A 20,579-nucleotide genomic window follows, 5' to 3' on the forward strand; every position below is an offset into this window, starting at 1 on the left:
GAGGTTTTGCCATTTTTTAAGTTCTGTGTTGATTTCCTTTTTCAAGATTTTAAAGTTTTCATCATAGAGGTCCTTCACTTCTTTGGTTAAGTTAATTCCTAGGTATTTTATTTTTTGTGGGGCTATTACAAATGGAGTTGCTTTCCTAATTTCAGCCACACTTTTCTCATTGTTGGCATATAGAAAAGCCATTGATTTTTGGGGGTTAATTTTATAACCTGCTACTTTGCCAAAGTTTTGAATCAGCTTGAGTAATTTGGGAGTGGAGTCTATGGGATTCTTTAAATACAAGATCATGTCATCTGCAAAGAGGGAAAGTTTTATTTCTTCTTTCCCTATTTGGATCCCCTTTATGTCTGAATCTTGCCTTATTGCTGTAGCTAGGCATTCTAATACTAGATTGAAGAGAAGTGGAGAGAGTGGGCATCCTTGTCTTGTTCCTGAGTTAAGAGGAAATGGCTTTAGTTTTTCACCATTGAGTATAATGCTGGCTGTAGGTTTGTCATATACAGCCTTTATTGTATTGAGGAATGTTCCATGGATTCCTAATTTTTCCAGAACCTTCATCATAAAGGGGTGTTGGATCTTGTCAAATGCTTTTTCTGCATCTATTGAGATAACCATGTGGTTCTTATTCTTGCTCCTGTTGATGTGATGAATAATATTAATTGATTTGCGTATATTGAACCAGCTTTGCATCCCTGAAATGAATCCTGTTTGATCATGGTGTATGATTTTTTGGATGAATTGTTGAAGTCGATTGGCCAAAATTTTGTTGAGAAGTTTTGCATCAATGTTCATCAAAGAAATGGGTCTATAGTTTTCTTTCTTTGATGAGTCCCTGCCTGGTTTTGGGATGAGGGTTATGATGGCTTCATAGAATGTGTTCGGTAGTGAGCTTTCTCTTTCAATTTCATTGAAGAGTTGGAGGAGTATTGGTGTGAGCTCTGCTTTGAAGGCCTTGTAAAATTCCGCTGTAAAACCATCTGGTCCTGGACTTTTCTTAGCTGGGAGGTCTCTTATTGCTGTTTCTATTTCAATGCTTGATATGGGCCTGTTAAGCTGGTTTAACTCATCTTGGTTTAGTTTTGGCATGTCAATATTTGCTAGGAAAAGGTCCATTTCTGTCAAGTTCTCAAACTTATTAGCATAAAGTTTTGAGAAGTATTCCCTTATAATGTTCTGAATCTTGGTTTTTTCCGTGGTGATGTTTCCATTCTCATCTCTGAGTATATTAATTTGGGTGTGCTCTCTCCTTTTTCTGATAAGGTTTGCTAAGGGTCTGTCAATTTTGTTAAGTTTTTCGAAGAACCAACTCTTTGTTTTGTTGATTCTTTCTATAGTTTTTTTGGATTCTAATTCATTTAATTCTGATTTAATTTTGATTATTTCTTTCCGTCTACTGGATTGGGGTTTATCTTGCTGCTCTTTTTCAAGGAGGTTTAGATGTGTCATTAAATTGTTAGTTTCCGATCTCTCCAATTTGTTGATGTAGGAGCTCAGAGCTATAAACTTTCCTCTGAGTACTGCCTTTGCTGTGTCCCAGAGGAGCTGGTAATTTGTGTGTTCATTTTTGTTGAATAGCATGAACATTTGAATTTCCTTTCTAATCTCTTCCATGACCCACTCATGATTCAGCAGTGTGTTGTTCAGCCTCCATGTGATACCGGACTTTCTTTGGTGGCTTTTGGTGTTGAGTTCTAATTTTATTCCCTTGTGGTCAGAGAGAATGCAAGGTATAACTTCAATGTTTCTGAATTTAGACAAGTTTGCTTTGTGGCCTAAAATGTGGTCTATTTTAGAAAACGTTCCATGTGCTGCTGAGAAAAACGTGTATTCTGATGCTGCTGGGTGAAATGTTCGGTAAATGTCTGTTAAGTCTAGTTGATCTATGCAGCTGTTTAGATCTGCGGTTTCTCTGTTGAGTTTTTGCCGAGTTGATCTATCTAGTGGGGAGAGTGGTGTGTTAAAATCCCCAACGATTAATGTCTTTGGATCTATCTGGGATTTGAGGGAAAGTAGTGTTTCTTTGATAAATTTGGGTGCTCCATTGTTTGGCGAATAGATATTTAGAATTGTAATATCCTCCTGAAGGAGAGATCCTTTAATTAGTATGTAGCGACCTTCTTTATCTCTTCTCACGAATTTTAATTTGAAGTCTATTTTATCTGATATTAGGATTGCAACTCCCGCCTGTTTATGAGGGCCGTTTGCTTGGTAGATTTTGTTCCAGCCTTTAACCTTGAAAATATGTTTGTTTTTACGGGCAAGATGTGACTCCTGCAGGCAGCAGATAGAAGGGTCTTGTTTTTTAATCCAACTAGACAGTCTATGTCGCTTAATTGGAGAGTTCAGTCCGTTAACGTTAAGAGATAGGACTGAGAGGTATTTGGGAGTTCCTGCCATGTTATCCACCTTCTTGGGGGCTGTGAAAACTGGGTTCTTCCTAAGGTTCTTGGATTCTCAGTTTGTGTGCAGTTTCTTGGCCTTTGTTGCGTTCTTGTTGGTTTTCTATGTGTAGGACATCTTTAAGAATCTTTTCTAGGGCTGGTTTGGTGGAGATGTATTGTTTCAATTTTTCTTTGCTATGGAAGGTTTTTATTTGGCCTTCAGTTATGAAGGAGAGTTTAGCTGGGTACAGTATTCTTGGTTGATAGTTGTTTGTTTTTAGGGCATGGCATACGTCATTCCAGGCTCTTCTTGCTTTGATTGTCTCTGCTGAGAAATCTGAGGTAATTCTAATTGGTTTCCCTTTATAGGTGATTAATCTTTTCTCCTTGACAGCTTTAAGGATCTTTTCCTTGGTCTGGGTTGATCCTGTGTGGATTATAATGTGACGGTGGGATGTCCTATTCTGGTCTGGTCTATTTGGGGTTCTAAAAGCTTCTTGTATCTGAATAGGCCTATCTTTTTGTATGTTTGGGAAGTTCTCTGCTAGGATCCTGTTAAACAAATTTCCTAGACCATTAACTTCTGTTTCTAGGTGCTCCTCTACACCCATTATCCTTAAGTTGGGCCTTCTGATGGTGTCCTCCAGGTGTTGGATAGACCTATCATATTTCTTGGACTTGTCTTGGATGGTTGTATGTTCTTTCTCTATAATATCTAGGCTGTCTTCAATCCCTGAGATTCGATCTTCTGCATGGTCTAACCTGCTGTCAAGACTCTCTACTTTGTTTTTTATCTCTTTTCCTTCTAATTGGTCAGCTTTGATGGCTTCAAGTTCTTTGTTGAAGCTCTGTTTTAGGTCTTGTATGAATTTCTTTACTTCCTTAATTTGGTGTTCAGTGTTTGTTCTCAAATCACTTAGTTGATTGGTTATGGTTTCTTTGGACTCCCATTCCTTCTGTTGGGTTCCATTCAACATTCCCTTTGTGGTCTCCCTGACTTCCTTCAGCTCTTTGTTAATGGATTCCATGAATGTCTTTAGTGATCTTTGTGTATTCTCTACCTGGTCTCTTAATTCGTGAATTACTCTTTGATTAGTTTCCTCCCTTCTGTGGGATTCCTGCAGTTCTCTTTGAGTGTTCTCTGCCTGCTCACGCCATTCCTCCCTTTCTCTTTGAGTATTCTCAAGTTGTTCATGCAAATCCTGTATCAGTTTTTGAGAAGTTTCCTCACGCTTATGATATTCCTGTATAAACTTCTGGGATGCCTCCTCTCTCTCCCTATCACAAGGAGCAGTAATTTGTTGATTGAGAGTACCAATATGAAAAGACTATGGGGAACAACATATTTTATAAAAAGTTGTTTAAGACTACCTGAAACAGACTTGTGTCAGGGGCATAAAAAGGAGTACATAGAAATCATATTAGTGCTGGGCGCCAGTGGCTCATGCCTGTAATCCTATCTACAAAGGAGGCTGAGATCTGAGGATCACAGTTCAAAGCCAGCCCGGGCAGAAAAGTACATGAGACTCTGATCTCCAATGAAAACCACTAGAAAACCCGAAATTGGTGCTGTAGCTCAAGAGGTAGAGTGCTCGCCTGGACCTGTAGTGCACAGGGACAGCACAAAGGCCCAGAGTTCCAGTCCCACGACCAACAAAAACAAACAAACAAACAAAAAAGAAATCAAATTAGTAACAGAAACTGAAAACATCTTGATCATTCATCTTATATAATGGGTGGGAGTAGAAGGGTAAGAAGAAATCTAAAGGATTCTACATCTATGGCCCGGCAAATGTGTTAGTGATATTCTTGGTGGTGATAAGGATTACAGGTGAAAATGATGGATTTAGGGAAAAAAAACTCTCTGATAGTTCTAAAGTTTATATTAAACAGATGCAAAGATTGATCTGTTTAGGTATCATCAAAATATCCATGACCATGAATATGAAAAAGAATGATAAAATTAGGGGCAATATTAAAGGGAAGAGGAAAAGAAAAGTTATGATATAAGTGTAGCAATGTGAGCACCAGTGTGGACAAGATTGGAAGAAAGAGATAAGGGCATTTGTCGAAATTGTCTCTAGTTTGCTAATGGATGAAGAATGGAATTGAAAATAGCAGAGGAAAACAAATCAACATGCAGGTATTATGATTTTATAATTCTAATATGAAAGAACTGAAGGTTTTGTTTCATGAAGAAGAAAGTTTAGCCTGTAATTTCAATGCAAGGCATCAGTTGTAATGAGTCTGAAGTCTTTTCCTCCAAGATATCCAGGAGTATTATTCTCATTCTCTGAAGAGTAAATAAGTAATTATTTTCATTAGCTTTGCCTAATATTAATTTACTTGTAGAAAATAAGTTAAAAAATCCTCTCTCGTGCTGGGAAGGTGGCTAAGTGGTAGTGTTTGCTTTGCATGCAAGAGGCACTGGGTTCAATTGTTAAGTAAAAATAATTCTTAAGCAAAAAGAAAAAAGCCAGAAGTGGCACTGTGGCTCAAATGGTAGAGCACTAAACTTGAGATGACAAGCTGAGGGACAGCGCCCATGCCCAGAGTTCATGCCCCACGACCGGACTCCACAAATAAAACACTAAAACTACCAGCACAAGTATGTTTTTGCAGCATTATTACCATATCTAAGATATGGAACCAATCCACATGCCCCTCAATAGATGAATGGATCAGGAAAATGTCCTATATATACACAGTGGAATTTCATGGTTCTATCAAAAGGAATGACACAGCCCCTTTTTTAAGAAAATGGAAATACTTGGAAAAAAAATCATTATGTGAAGGAAGCCAGACTCAAAGAAAATGAGGTTTCCCTCATTTTTATTAATTAATATATGCTTAGTATAGTCCTGGCAGATAGGTTCATTTTTTACACTCTTCATGTTCGCTTTTTTCTCTCCATCCTCCTCTCCCATTCCCTTCCTTGTGTGTGTGTGTGTGTGTGTGTGTGTGTGTGTGTGTGTGTGTGTGTGTGTGTGTGTGTGTGTGTGCAGTAATGAAACTTGACTCAGAGCCTAAAAATCTTGCTTGTTTTTTTTTTCACTCATGACTGGCTGAATCTGTACTATTTTAACTAAGGTTTCATTCTGTGTTTGAATGAACAATTGAGCATAAATGTCTCGTGGATTGCTACCCCAGCCATCTGTGAACCATGATCTTCCAATCTCAGCCTCATGAGATGAGATACTGGCATCTAGCTCTATTGCCAAGTGTCATTTGCTTTGTTTTGTTTTGTTTTTGTTGCTTTTTTGCATCCAAAATCTGTATGGAAAACAAATCATTTATAATCAGGACTATTCACATAAAATGTGTGTTGTTTAAAGATTACCTTAATAATGTAATCCTTTTGCATGCACATTATGGATTTGATGTTTCGAACTCTATTGTTGCAGTCAAGTCACTTATATATAATTTGAATCTTCTTGTCTTGATGTTATAGGGTGTTACGTGTTTAAAAACAGAATTTATCAAGGTTTAACTCTGCAATACTGAAGCAGGACCTTTATAATTATTCAATGTCCTGTAAATCATAAGTTTACCATTTCTTGAGGCACCATATGGGCACAAATATTTTCCTATAATACCTCCTCATATTTTAGACCTCAATGCCATGCAATGCACACTTCTGCCAAATATGCAAGGGCATCCTTTGTAATTTTTCATGGATTTTCACTGTTCTTCTCTCTACTCTCCAGTGCTAAGTCCTGTGACGCTCATGTTGATTTCCTCCCCTGTTACATTCATCATTGCATCTTGGGAACTCCTGGTATGCATTACTGTACTTCTGTTCATTCTCCTTGTGCTTCGGCTTGTACCCCTCTCACCTCGAAGGGCTAAAAATTGGGGATATTTGCTTTACTCTTTATCTCAGACATCTATCTTTACTTCCTAGAAATACATTCATTGAATTCCTTCTGTAAAGTCTAGTGTTTTGAAAATTATTACTGCATCTTCATGGCTTTGTTATGTGGCATAAGGGAAGAACATAGATCAGTACTGTAACTTAGGTAAAAGATTATTGCAATCATGCTTCAATAGATGTTGTTCATTGGATAATGTTTACTTCAAGGTCTGCCTGCCTGCTTACTTTTCACTGTTTTGTTTATTTTTCAATGTAGTCCTTTCTTCTGGAAAATATTTATGGGCCTAGTGAAGATCAATTCCTACTTCAATTAGTCATTAATTTTATTCTAACTTCATTTCACAGATCCTTCTGATCTTCTTCAGTGTCTGTGTAGTGCTTCACATTTTTAGATATGTTTTAACATCGATGCATCAATGATGAAGGCACATTCCTTAAGTCACCATTTTGTTGACTGAAAAGAAACCATGCTGCAATCTCACTATATGGCAATTTTCTGGTTTTGAATTCTTTAGATTAAAATTGATGCTGGACAACAAACATTCTGTGTATAATTTTATATTTTCCTAATTATTTTAGTATATTTCCCAATATCATATAAAGTTAAAACATTATCACTTACTTAGTTTTAGGATTTCTAAAACAGTCAGAGTAAAAATTCTATTCATTCACAATTTTAAGATAATAGAGGGTCCATTATGACCAAGTGAGATATTTTAAAAATTTTATGTGTAGTCCTTAAAGGTTGTGCTGGGGAATCAAGTGCTGTGTTTCATGTATCTTAGTCTACTGGCAGCCTATGAGCCTGATGTGACCTGTGGTTTTATTTTCACTCAACTGGAATAAAGAAATATTTCACTAGAAAGGAATTATTAATTGCTTACTTTCACCAATATCTCTCACAAACATGAAAGTAATATAATTCTACACTGACTGAAGATGGTGTTCCTATTAGAGTAATTGCTTATTTTTTGTAGCCCCACTCTTCACTAAGTCTTGTCCCTTTCTTATCTCCCCTTCCCATAAAACTTGACTGGATCCACTGGAAACGCACTTCCAGTCAGCCTCGTTCATAAAGAACCCAACCTTAACTAACCTACCCCCTGGTAGTCCTGCTATAAACTTTCAAAGGACTGACTGCAACCAGAATCCTTCCTGGAAGTCCTACTCCTGCTATAGGGAAAGCCTTCTTCCACTCCACCCCTTCCTGGAATCCCTGCTCTGCACCACCAGAAACCAGGCCACATCCATATCTCCTCCTATGATCTGCCTTGCTGCACCAAGAATCCCGCTTACATGGGGCTCCTCCCTCTAATCTTAACTTCATCCACCAGATACCCCGTCCCTAACTATTCTATTCACTCATAGTCCCATTGCTCACATATTCTATTACTTCCAATCTCCTCTTGTCCCTTTCATACCCCACTCCCAACCAGACTTCTCCCTCGACCCCTCCTTGTTTCATCCATAATTAGTCTACTTCTTAGTGGCCTAATGTCTCAAACCCAGCCCTGAACACACCTCTTCCCACAAAGCCCTTCATGCTAAACTAAAAATACTCCACCTCTCTATAACTGCCCTTGTAGCCCGTCTTAGTTGACCAGAAGCTTCTCACACAGCCCATCTCCTGCCTGGAAAGCCATCCCTGCTCCACCACAGGCTTCTCTACCTCCCATATGGACTCACTCAATGGTGGCTGCATTGTTCCCGAGATGAATCCTCCCCTTATTGGATCCTCCCACAGATCCACATCCTACTCAACCAATTACCCTGTCCATAATTACCCTACACCTTTGTAGACCTTCCACTACTTTTCAAAGTCTCTCTTCCAATTAACCCCATGGCTCCAAGCCCTGACCTGCTCTAGAAAACCCCCACTAGACAACCCCAACCACACTATCCCATCTCTCGACACCCACATTGTTCCACTTCAAACCACTGCATCTGTTGGCTTCCCTCTGGAAGCCTCACCAGGCTCAACTGTAAATCCCTGTCCCTTCATACTCCCTTTTTGAAGGTTGCCTTGCCCCACTGGAAACCCTGTCCAAAGTCTAATGTCCTACCTTGCAACACTGAAATCTCCACCCAACCTTACTACTCTTTTTGAAGTGGTGACTGGCTACACCAGAAACCCTGTCCTAACTAGTCTAGTCCACTGGATCCTATCCCTTTTCTCACAAAGCTCTGGTCCTGAAAAATTCCTCCATACATTGTTATTACATCCTGCTCTGCCAGAAACCCCACCTCCACCCTAACACACTTCCCAAAGGCCTGCCATTCTCCACCAGAAACCACGCCCGTTCCTTGCCCACTTCTTCCCAGCACCGCTATGCCCTCTCACAGACCCTGAAAAGCCTCTCCCTCATAGCTCTGCATTCCTGCACCAGAATCCCCATCTTTTGTCAGCCTCTTGCCTTCATTCTCTTCCCTGCCTTATGGGAAACCTCACCCTACATATCCCACCAGATTTCAGAGTGCTACACCACAACCCTCCTCTAAGTAACCTCCTCCTTTGTAGCCTTGTACTTCCTTTTCAAAGCTCTGCCCCAAACAGGCTCCTCCCCAGTGACCCTGCCTTCTTCCACTGAAACCCCATCCACCTGCCAGTCTCCATCCTAAAGTCCCACCTAGTCCACAAGAGACCCTGCTCCTAACAAGCCAAGTCTTTCCTCTCCCCTCCCTGCTGTCTCAAAGCCCTACACAGACTGGCTTTCACACACAAAGCCCCACCCAGCTCTACCACAGAGGCTGTGCCAATAGCAACTCCTCCATTGAAATAGACAGGGCACCACCAGAAACCCCACACCACCTCATCCTTGAAGTTCCACCTAGGAACTTTTATTACGAATGTGATTTTATAATGGTCACAGGATTCATACTAATCAATATGATAAGAAGCAGTATTGCCAATAGACAACAAAAATTAGATAGCTATTAGATGCCTTAGTCTAGTTTGGGGTTCTGTTACCAGGCAGATGCAAATTGTGTGAAAATGTGTGAAGATGATTCCTCTAACTGGAAAACATTCTGTGAAGTATCCGTAAGGTTTCATGAGTGATCATTTTTAATATTTCTAGAATTTTTGTGCACATTTGTGTCCATTAACTTAAAAATTTTAGTTATTTTAAATCCTTTGGTTTGGTTGAGGAAAGAGTATTAAGATGTAATAAAATGACTTTCAAAACATCTTTCTAATGAATAATTTTGGATTTGCTTACTTTACTATGTACCAGAGTTTTTAGTAACAGAAATTCTCTACCACAATCCACTTTGAATTTCCTCCTTCCATTAAAGTGCCCATTGGAACAGATTAAAGTGAGATTATACAGGTAGAATGCCAGAAATATAAACGTATTTGAGATCATAACAAAATCATGATGAAGACCCTACCCACTGTGGTTTAAATTTTCTAATGAAAGGAACTTAAGCATATTTAACTGCAGATTTTCTGAAGACTAGAAGACAAAAATATAAGAAATACTCTCTTATACCATGGTTCTGAAAACAAAACAAAACCAAGGAAAGACAACATAATGAGACAGAAGGGAATGATGAACTTGTACATGTGATATAGAATGTAAAAATACACTGAATCAGGTAAAAATAATTTTGGTCACAATGCCTGGTTGTTCAATATATTTCATTGTATATATTGTTCTTTGTTAACCTGTGACTTAATAAAGGTTTCAGCAGGGATCTGCCAAAGTAGTTGTGTAGTTAGACAATTTAATCATTGCAAGATCATCAGGAGGATAAACTCCCACACACCTTAACATACCTGCAACAGCACTAGACATTCATTCCTATTGGTCCACTTGTGTAAGGCAGACCTGTATTTAACCCAAGGTTTGTATGTGGTATGCTATGGTTTTTTCAGGCTTGATACAAAATATCCCTGCCCAGAATTAAATGATGGCATTTATAGCTCAAATGATTTAGTGTCATTGTTAACATCTAAGGCATGCTGAGGTTTTTATTTATACCTATACATTTCCCTTTCTTTCTTCCACCCTTTCTTTCTTTACTTTTCCTTTCTTTCTTCTTTCTTTCTCTTTCTTTTCGTTTTTTTTTTAATTGTATTTTATTTTATTTGAGAACATACTGAACAGAGGGGCTACAATTACATGGGCAGGATAATGCATACATTTCTTACCAAGCATTGCAGCCTCCTCCTTTGTTTACCCTTCACTTCCCTTCCCCGCCTCCCCCCTCCCCCCACCCAACTTTACCCCCTCTCCCCACCCAATTATACCCCCCTCCCCCCCCACACCGACATTGTAAAGCTGGTTTTGACATGACATTTTGTACTTCTCATTGTTGCAACAGGTCCACCTGAATCCTTAAACGACTTGTTTGTCCCCATCTCCTCCACATGTTATACTGACATCAAATATAGTGAAAGCAGGGGTTACACTGTGGGGGAGGGACATACAAAGCAACAAAGAAATAATCTTATAAATGCGTTAGAAACACATGCATGAAAGAAACGAAAACATTAAAATACATATTTAAGGGTTCATTTTCCTAACATCACATTATCTGACCTTTTCCGCTTGACTCATACCTATACTAGATATTGCAAATAAGGGAAACCATGGGACCTATGCTTCTTTGGGCCTGGCTTACTTCACTTAATATAATTTTTTCCAAACCTTTCCGTTTCCTAACAAATGGGGAAATGTCATTCTTTCTGATGGAGGCATAGAATTCCATTGTGTATATATACCACATTTTCTTGATCCATTCATCTACTGAGGGGCATCTGGGTTGGTTCCATATCTTACCTATGGTAAATAATGCTGCAATAAACATAGTTGTGCTGGTAGCTTTAGTGTGGTCTTGTTTGTAAACATTTGGGTAAATGCCCAAAAGTGGCATTGCTGGATCATAGGGGAGATCTATGTGAAGTCTTTTGAGGAACCTCCATACTGCTTTCCAAAGTGGTTGAACAAGTTTACATTCCCACCAACAATGAAGTAAGGTTCCTTTCTGTCCACATCCCCTCCAGCATCTGTTGTTGTTAGAGTTCTTGATTTTTGCTGTTCTAACTGGAGTGAGGTGATATCTCAATGTTGTTTTGATTTGCATTTCTTTTATGGCTAGGGATGTTGAACATTTCTTCATGTGTCTATTGGCCATCCTTCTTTCTTCTTCAGAGAAGCTTCTCTTTAAGTCTTTCGCCCACTTATTTATTGGGCAGTTGTTTCTTTGAGGATTTGTTGTTGGGTGGTTTAATTTTTTGAGTTCCAAGTATATTTTAGATATGAGACCCTTGTCCGTTGTAGGGCTAGTAAAGATCTTCTCCCAATCGGTGGGCTTTCTATTGATCTTGCCAGCTATGTCATTTGCCCTGCAGAAGCTCTGCAATCTTATGCAATCCCATTTGTCCAACCTTTCTTTGATTTGTTGTGCTTCCGGGTCTCTATTCAGAAAATTTCGACCTGAGCCAAGGAGGCCTTGGGTTTCTCCTATTCCATCCTGTAATGTTTTCAGAGTGTCTGCTTTGAGTTCAAGGTCTTTGATCCATTTGGAGTTGATTCTGGTGCAGGGTGATATATAAGGATGTAGCTTTAGTTTTCTACATGTAGTTAACCAAATTTGCCAGCACCATTTACTGAAGAGGCTGTCTTTCTTCCATTCTATTGTTTTAGCTTCCTTATCGAAGATTAGATGGCTATAGGTCTGTAGGTTCATTTCTGGGTTTTCAATTCTATTCCATTGGTCCTGAGGTCTGTTCTTACGCCAATACCAAGCTGTTTTGATTACTATGGCTTTATAGTAGAGTTTGAAATTTGGTATTGATATTCCTCCAGCAGTGTTCTTTCCGTTGAGGAGCGTTTTTGCTATTCGGGGTCTTTTATTGTTCCATATGAATTTTTGGATTGCCTCTTCTATTTCCTTGAAGAATGAGGGTGGAATTTTGATAGGTATCGCATTGAATTTGTAGATAGCCTTGGGAAGTATTGCCATTTTCACGATGTTAATCTTGCAAACCAGGAGCATGGGAGGTTTTGCCATTTTTTAAGTTCTGTGTTGATTTCCTTTTTCAAGATTTTAAAGTTTTCATCATAGAGGTCCTTCACTTCTTTGGTTAAGTTAATTCCTAGGTATTTTATTTTTTGTGGGGCTATTACAAATGGAGTTGCTTTCCTAATTTCAGCCACACTTTTCTCATTGTTGGCATATAGAAAAGCCATTGATTTTGGGGGGTTAATTTTATAACCTGCTACTTTGCCAAAGTTTTGAATCAGCTTGAGTAATTTGGGAGTGGAGTCTATGGGATTCTTTAAATACAAGATCATGTCATCTGCAAAGAGGGAGAGTTTTATTTCTTCTTTCCCTATTTGGATCCCCTTTATGTCTGCATCTTGTTTTATTTCTGTAGCTAGGCATTCTAATACTAGATTGAAGAGAAGTGGAGAGAGTGGGCATCCTTGTCTTGTTCCTGAGTTAAGAGGAAATGGCTTTAATTTTTCACCATTGAGTATAATGCTGGCTGTAGGTTTGTCATATACAGCCTTTATTGTATTGAGGAATGTTCCATGGATTCCTAATTTTTCCAGAACCTTCATCATAAAGGGGTGTTGGATCTTGTCAAATGCTTTTTCTGCATCTATTGTGATAACCATGTGGTTCTTATTCTTGCTCCGTTTGATGTGATGAATAATATTAATTGATTTGCGTATATTGAACCACCTTTGCATCCCTGAAATGAATCCTGTTTGATCATGGTGTATGATTTTTTGGATGATTTGTTGAAGTCAATTGGCCAAAATTTTGTTGAGAAGTTTTGCATCAATGTTCATCAAAGAAATGGGTCTATAGTTCTCTTTCTTTGATGAGTCCCTGCCTGGTTTTGGGATGAGGGTTATGATGGCTTCATAGAATGTGTTCGGTAGTGAACTTTCTCTTTCAATTTCATTGAAGAGTTGGAGGAGTATTGGTGTGAACTCTGCTTTGAAGGCCTTGTAAAATTCTGCTGTAAAACTCTGGTCCTGGACTTTTCTTAGCTGGGAGGTCTCTTATTGCTGTTTCTATTTCAATGCTTGATATGGGCCTGTTAAGCTGGTTTAACTCATCTTGGTTTAGTTTTGGCATGTCAATATTTGCTAGGAAAAGGTCCATTTCTGTCAAGTTCTCAAACTTATTAGCATAAAGTTTTGAGAAATATTCCCTTATAATGTTCTGAATCTTGGTTTTTTCCGTGGTGATGTTTCCATTCTCATCTCTGAGTTTATTAATTTGGGTGTGTTCTCTCCTTTTTCTGATAAGGTTTGCTAAGGGTCTGTCAATTTTGTTAAGTTTTTCGAAGAACCAACTCTTTGTTTTGTTGATTCTTTCTATAGTTTTTTTGGATTCTAATTCATTTAATTCTGATTTAATTTTGATTATTTCTTTCCGTCTACTGGATTGGGGTTTATCTTGCTGCTCTTTTTCAAGGAGGTTTACATGTGTCATTAAATTGTTAGTTTCAGATCTCTCCAATTTGTTGATGTAGGAGCTCAGAGCTATAAACTTGCCTCTGAGTACTGCCTTTGCTGTGTCCCAGAGGAGCTGGTAATTTGTGTGTTCATTTTTGTTGAATAGCATGAACATTTGAATTTCCTTTCTAATCTCTTCCATGACCCACTCATTATTCAGCAGTGTGTTGTTTAGCCTCCATGTTATACCGGGCTTTCTTTGGTAGCTTTTGGTGTTGAGTTCTAATTTTATTCCCTTGTGGTCAGAGAGAATGCAAGGTATAACTTCAATGTTTCTGAATTTAGACAAGTTTGCTTTGTGGCCTAAAATGTGGTCTATTTTAGAAAACGTTCCATGTGTTGCAGAGAAGAACGTGTATTCTGATGCTGCTGGGTGAAATGTTCGTTAAATGTCTGTTAAGTCTAGTTAATCTATGCAGCTGTTTAGATCTGCGGTTTCTCTGTTGAGTTTTTGCCGAGTTGATCTATCTAGTGGGGAGAGTGGTGTGTTAAAATCCCCAACAATTAATGTCTTTGGATCTATATGGGATTTGAGGGAAAGTAGTGTTTCTTTGATAAATTTGGGTGTTCCATTGTTTGGCGAATAGATATTTAAAATTGTAATATCCTCCTGAAGGAGAGATTCTTTAATTAGTATGTAGCGACCTTCTTTATCTCTTCTCACGAATTTTAATTTGAAGTCTATTTTATCTGATATTAGGATTGCAACTCCCACCTGTTTATGAGGGCCGTTTTCTTGGTAGATTTTGTTCCAGCCTTTAACCTTGAAAATATGTTTGTTTTTAGGGGCAAGATGTGACTCCTGCAGGCAGCAGATAGAAGGGTCTTGTTTTTTAATCCAACTAGACAGTCTATTTCGCTTATTTGGAGAGTTCAGTCCGTTAACCTTAAGAGATAGGACTGAGAGGTATTTGGGAGTTCCTGCCATGTTATCCACCTTCTTGGGGGCTGTGAAAACTGGGTTCTTCCTAAGGTTCTTGGATTCTCAGTTTGGGTGCAGTTTCTTGGCCTTTGTTGCGTTCTTGTGGTTTTCTATGTGTAGGACATCTTTAAGAATCTTTTGTAGGGCTGGTTTGGTGGAGATGTATTGTTTCAATTTTTCTTTGCTATGGAAGGTTTTTATTTGGCCTTCAGTTATGGAGGAGAGTTTAGCTGGGTACAGTATTCTTGGTTGATAGTTGTTTGTTTTTAGGGCATGGCATACGTCATTCCAGGCTCTAATTGCTTTGATTGTCTCTGGTGAGAAACTGAGGTAATTCTAATTGGTTTCCCTTTATAGGTGATTAACCTTTTCTCCTTGACAGCTTTAAGGATCTTTTCCTTGGTCTGGGTTGATCCTGTGTGGATTATAATGTGACTGTGGGATGTCCTATTCTGGTCTGGTCTATTTGGAGTTCTAAAAGCTTCTTGTATCTGAATAGGCCTATCTTTTTGTATGTTTGGGCAGTTCTCTGCTAGGATCCTGTTAAACAAATTTCCTAGACCATTAACTTCTGTTTCTAGGTGCTCCTCTACACCCATTATCCTTAGATTGGGCCTTCTGATGGTGTCTTCCAGGTGTTGGATAGACCTATCATATTTCTTGGACTTGTCTTGGATGGTTGTATGTTCTTTCTCTATAATATCTATGCTGTCTTCAATCCCTGAGATTCGATCTTCTGCATGGTCTAACCTGCTATCAAGACTCTCTACTTTGTTTTTTATCTCTTTTCCTTCTAATTGGTCAGCTTTGATGGCTTCAAGTTCTTTGTTGAAGCTCTGTTTTAGGTCTTGTATGAATTTCTTCACTTCCTTAATTTGGTGTTCAGTGTTTGTTCTCAAATCACTTAGTTGATTGGTTATGGTTTCTTTGGACTGCCATTCCTTCTGTTGGGTTCCATTCAGCATTCCCTTTGTGGTCTCCCTGACTTCCTTCAGCTCTTTGTTAATGGATTCCATGAATGCCTTTAGTGATCTTTGTGTATTCTCTACCTGGTCTCTTAATTCGTGAATTACTCTTTGATTAGTTTCCTCCCTTCTGTTGGATTCCTGCAGTTCTCTTTGAGTGTTCTCTGCCTGCTCACGCCATTCCTCCCTTTCTCTTTGAGTATTCTCAATTTGTTCACGCAAATCCTGTATCAGTTTTTGAGAAGCTTCCTCACGCTTATGATATTCCTGTATAAACTTCTGGGATGCCTCCTCTCTCTCCCTATCACACTCATACAGAGTCCTTTGTACATTGTCAAACTTCTCATTTATCATGTTTGCTATTAGTGTTTGTAGAGCTATTTGGGAACTCTCCTCTGGATTATTCTTTATCTGTTCTAATCCCTGATTATCCAGGTTGGGAAATTGAGATACCCGAATTTGCCATTTTTCTTGTGTTTTTCCGGCTTACTCGGCCCATTTGAGATAAAGATTGCACCAGTTTTGTGCTAGAACACTATCTTAAGGCAACCATCAACCAAAGTTTGCATTTGTACAGTCAATAGTCTACAGATACAATCTAGTTCAACAGATACATCTATTGAAGATCAAATGACTATATGTTAAAGGACTTCGAACCGCAGAAAAGAATTTGGCAAACCAGAAATTATTAGGATTAGGGAGAGATGTGGGTAAAAAATAGGAATAGATTGGTGTGGGGAGGCACAGGGAGAGTTAACTATGTCCTAATCACAGTGCAAGAAATGGGTTGGGTAGGATGCAAGTAGAGAGAGAGAGAAAAAGAAGAGACGGAATGGGGAATAAAGAGAGACCAGAAAAAGAATAGAAACGTAAAAATTAATGTTATTTTAGAGGTTAAAAGACCGTCTATTTAGAGAGGAATGTGAATATGTTCAGAGAAGGGGAGGGACATAGAGGAGATGTGAAAAGCTTTAAGGATGGGAAAGGGAGAAGAAAAGATCAAAAGTTCAGTAGAGCTAGATAAAAAACAAAAAGATAATTAAGAAAGAAAGAAAAAGAGAAAGAAGACAAGAAAAGAAATGAAAGCTCACATTCACGTATTCCTAAAATAAAAATTATAAGATGAGAAAATAAAAGTTACTGGAAAACAATTATTTTTTCAGAAGAGGCAAAAATTAAAGATTAATAAAAGTTTTAGAAGGGAAAAAATTTATATATATATATATATACATATATATATATATATATGTATATATATATAAGGTAACAAAAAACAAAAAACAAGCAAAAAAAAGAAAACAAGAAGAAGAAGAAAAAAAAAAGAAAAAAAAAAAGTCTTTTGATCTTTTTTTGGGGGGGGGGAGGAGTGGGAAGAATCCTGTATCTCCCTTTTGTCTGCAACCAGTCTCTTGTTGGAGTCTCTGGTCAGCTTGAGGTCCTGTGGCTTGATTGGTTTCTTAAGTCGGTTGGTTGGAAGAGGCAGAAAAATGCTCTGCTTTACCCAAGATTTTGAGATCCCCCTCCCAGGTTAGTTTTCTGGGAGGGTGGTTTGCTTTGAGAGTCACAAAAGAGGGGGATGTGGTGATGAGGCTAGGTTCTGGGTAGAGTTGAGGCCTTTCAACAAACAGTAGCTTTTCCCTGGGGCTATTTTGTGATAAAGCTCACAGCGCCCAGCCTGGAGCCATTCTCAGAGTTTCTGTTTTTCAATTGATTGTGGTGGCTGCTAGAGGGAGGGGCAGCCTCTGGCTCTGGTTACCCAGTGAGGCAAGGCACTCCGATGGCTGGCGCCTGAGCTGGGTGACTTTTCCCTGGATGGAGCTGAGTCTGGCAGGTCACTTCGCCGTTAAGTTCTTGTGACCTGCTAAATGACTCATTTTATTCCAAGGCCTGAGCTGGAGCTAGCAGCTCCTCCGAGCTTTGTCGGTATCCAAGATGGAGATCACCGGTGCTGGGGGGGGAGGGTTGGCCTTCCCTCCTCTGCTCCCTGAGGAGTGAGGACTTCGGGCTTGTACTCACGCCGAGTCTTGGATCCTGGGTCGTCTCTGGTCTGCAAACTGCAGGATGAAGATGTTCGCTCCTTGTCGGTTCTTGTTGGTGTTGAGTAGAATCCGCTCGTCCACTGCTTCTGGCTCCTTCGTCCCCGGCTCTCTGTGTCTCAGGTATGACTCCGCGGCGGTGGTTGCCGCCGCGACCCCGCCGCCGGAGCGGCAGCTGATGCGTTTCCTTGGCTTCCCCTGTCTTGTCTAACTCTCTGTCCTGTGATGGCACACTTGGTGTGATTCTCTGGCTTAGGACTGTTTACTGGAACTCTAAAACTACTTTCTATGCGAGAGCTTGTTCAGATTCCAGCTTCTCCTCCGCCATCTTCCCGGAACTCCGTCCTCTCTTTCTTTTCTATCTTTCTTTCTTTCTTTCTTTCTTTCTTTCTTTCTTTCTTTCTTTCTTTCTTTCTTTCTTTCTTTCTTTCTTTCTTCCTTTTTTTCCTCTTTTAAGAAATAAGTATAAATTTACATATCTTGTTTGCTGAACAAGTATTCTACAATTAGAATAATCCTTTTTCGATTTATTTACTTTGTTCATAGGTTATCCATTTTGCTGAGGGCTGAACACAGGCTAAGTTCCTCAGCTGTGTCTGCCAAGCAGAGGTGATCACAAATGCATTCCAACATGCGAACCTTTAGGATGATATGAGACTCTTATCACTTTCCTTGAAAACGGGTTCTGATCTTTGATCCTCTCAAATTCTACCTCTTCAATTAGTAATGTGAGTTCTAGTAGTCTGTCCTCAGTATAGATCGTCTAAATGATTACTGAAGGCAATTTCACGTTAATCTCTTTCTTTGCCAGTCCAGGGGCTGTTATAGCTTTATTTCAAGACAAATTTTGTGTATATATGCAAATTAGCTTTAAAATATTACTTTTTCCCCCCTTTTTTTCCTTTTTGATTTTCTTGGTCAAGGGGCTTCAATTTTCGGTCTGGGTGCTGTCCCTAGGCTCTTCAGATCAAGGCTAGCACATTACCACTTGAGACACATTGCCACTTCTGGTTTTCTGGTGGTTAATTGGAAGGAAGAGTGTCATGGATTTCCTTCCAGGACTAACTTTTAACTACTATCCTCAGATCTCAGCTCCTGAGTAGCTAGGATTACAGGCATGAGCCACTGGCCTCCAGCTGAAAATGTTACTTATTTTAGGTTCTGTGATTTAGTTGAGGGAGTAACATGAGTGTGTAGAAGGGTAAAATTCAAGTTACCTCTCTAAATAATTTCAAAGTTTAATTTTCATATTCTTTGCAGTTATTAATAACAGAAACTCTCAAAGTAACAGAATTACCCTTCATTTTCTCCTTCCCATAGGTACTATTTGAAGAGAATGAGTAAGATCTAAGACAATATGTACTTGAAATTATAAAAAAAATATTTTGATGATACATAAAGAGCCAGATCACATAATGTACTATTCATTTTCTAAAGAAAGGAATGTCATAAAAGTATATATATTGGCAGGCTTCTCACCTGAAAAACAATATCATAAAAAAGCTGAAGGGGATCAGCAACCATGTAAATGTGATATAGCATTAGGGACTTTAAGACATAAACTGGTTCATGTAAAGTAATAGTTTAGGAAATTTATCTGTGCAATTAATTTATTCATTACAATTTTTTAATTTTTATTTACATGTTATTTAATATATAAATGCATACATGTGATGTATATATACATATATATACACATATATATATATATATATATATATATATATATATATATATATATATATATATATATATATATATATATATATATATATATATATATATATATGTATGCATGTATCAGCAGTATCTCTCCAGTTAACTGTTAGGTGATGTATGGTTAGGTAATTTCATCATGTCAAGTTAATAAAAAAGATGGACTTCCATAAACATTTACAATCCTGCAGCACCACGGCACATGCGAATTTAAGTGTAAACTAGACCTGTGTTTAACCAAAGATTTATATACATGTTGTTATTTTTTCATCTAGTCTTAATACAAAATGTGTGTGCTCCTAGAAATGAATGATGGCATTTATAACTACAATAATTTAGTGTAAATCGTTACATTGATCACATGCTCAGTATGAGTTGTTCTTTCTTTCCTTCTCTTATTTTAACTTTAGGAAGTTGATTTGAGTTTTGATGTTGTGTTTGCCAGACAAGTATTCCACCACTGGAGTAACTCCACCAATCCTTTCTTGTTTAAGTTACTTTAATCATAGAGTAGCAATTTTTGCACCCAGTCCAAAAAGCAGGGTTCATGATTGCATTCCAATATCCCTACCTAGTAGGTTGATGTGGGTGATACTTTACTTCCTAGACTGATTCAGAACTGTGATCCCCTCAAATTCTACCTCTTTAGTTAATTGTGTGAGCTCCAGTTCTCCCTACTTCTAGAAGATAGGACAGACATAAATGATTACAGGTAATTTGAGTGAATCATTGGCTAATATAGGTGATTTGATATTAAAGTGTAGGTTAAGTTTGAAAGTATAATCACAGTAGTGAGATATTTTGCTAAGTAATTTTGTTTTTCATTAATAACACATCTTGACCAGAATTAAGGACTTACTTTCTCTGTCTGTCAACTTGTATGTCATTTGGTAAAAATAAACTTCATGTCTTCCATGTGGGATAAAGAACTTTGAATGGTCTGATGTGCTGGTTCACATCTATAATCATGGTTAGCAATCAGAAATGAATAGATCACAATTTGAACATAGCCTAACCAAAAATGTAAGAAGTTCCAATCTCAACAAACTAGTGGATCATGTTAATCATGCCATTAATCTCAGCACCACAAGAGGCTAAGTCTCTGTCTAGTACCTGTGTCACTTGAGTAACTAGGACTCTTGGAGGCAGTCACCTCTACTAATGCAGAAACTGGGCTGAGATTTAGTAAGAGGAG

This window comes from Dipodomys merriami, unplaced genomic scaffold (genome assembly GCF_024711535.1).
Source record: "Dipodomys merriami isolate MVZ:Mamm:240054 unplaced genomic scaffold, mDipMer1.0.p SCAF_1834, whole genome shotgun sequence".
NCBI classification, from domain to species: domain Eukaryota; kingdom Metazoa; phylum Chordata; class Mammalia; order Rodentia; family Heteromyidae; genus Dipodomys; species Dipodomys merriami.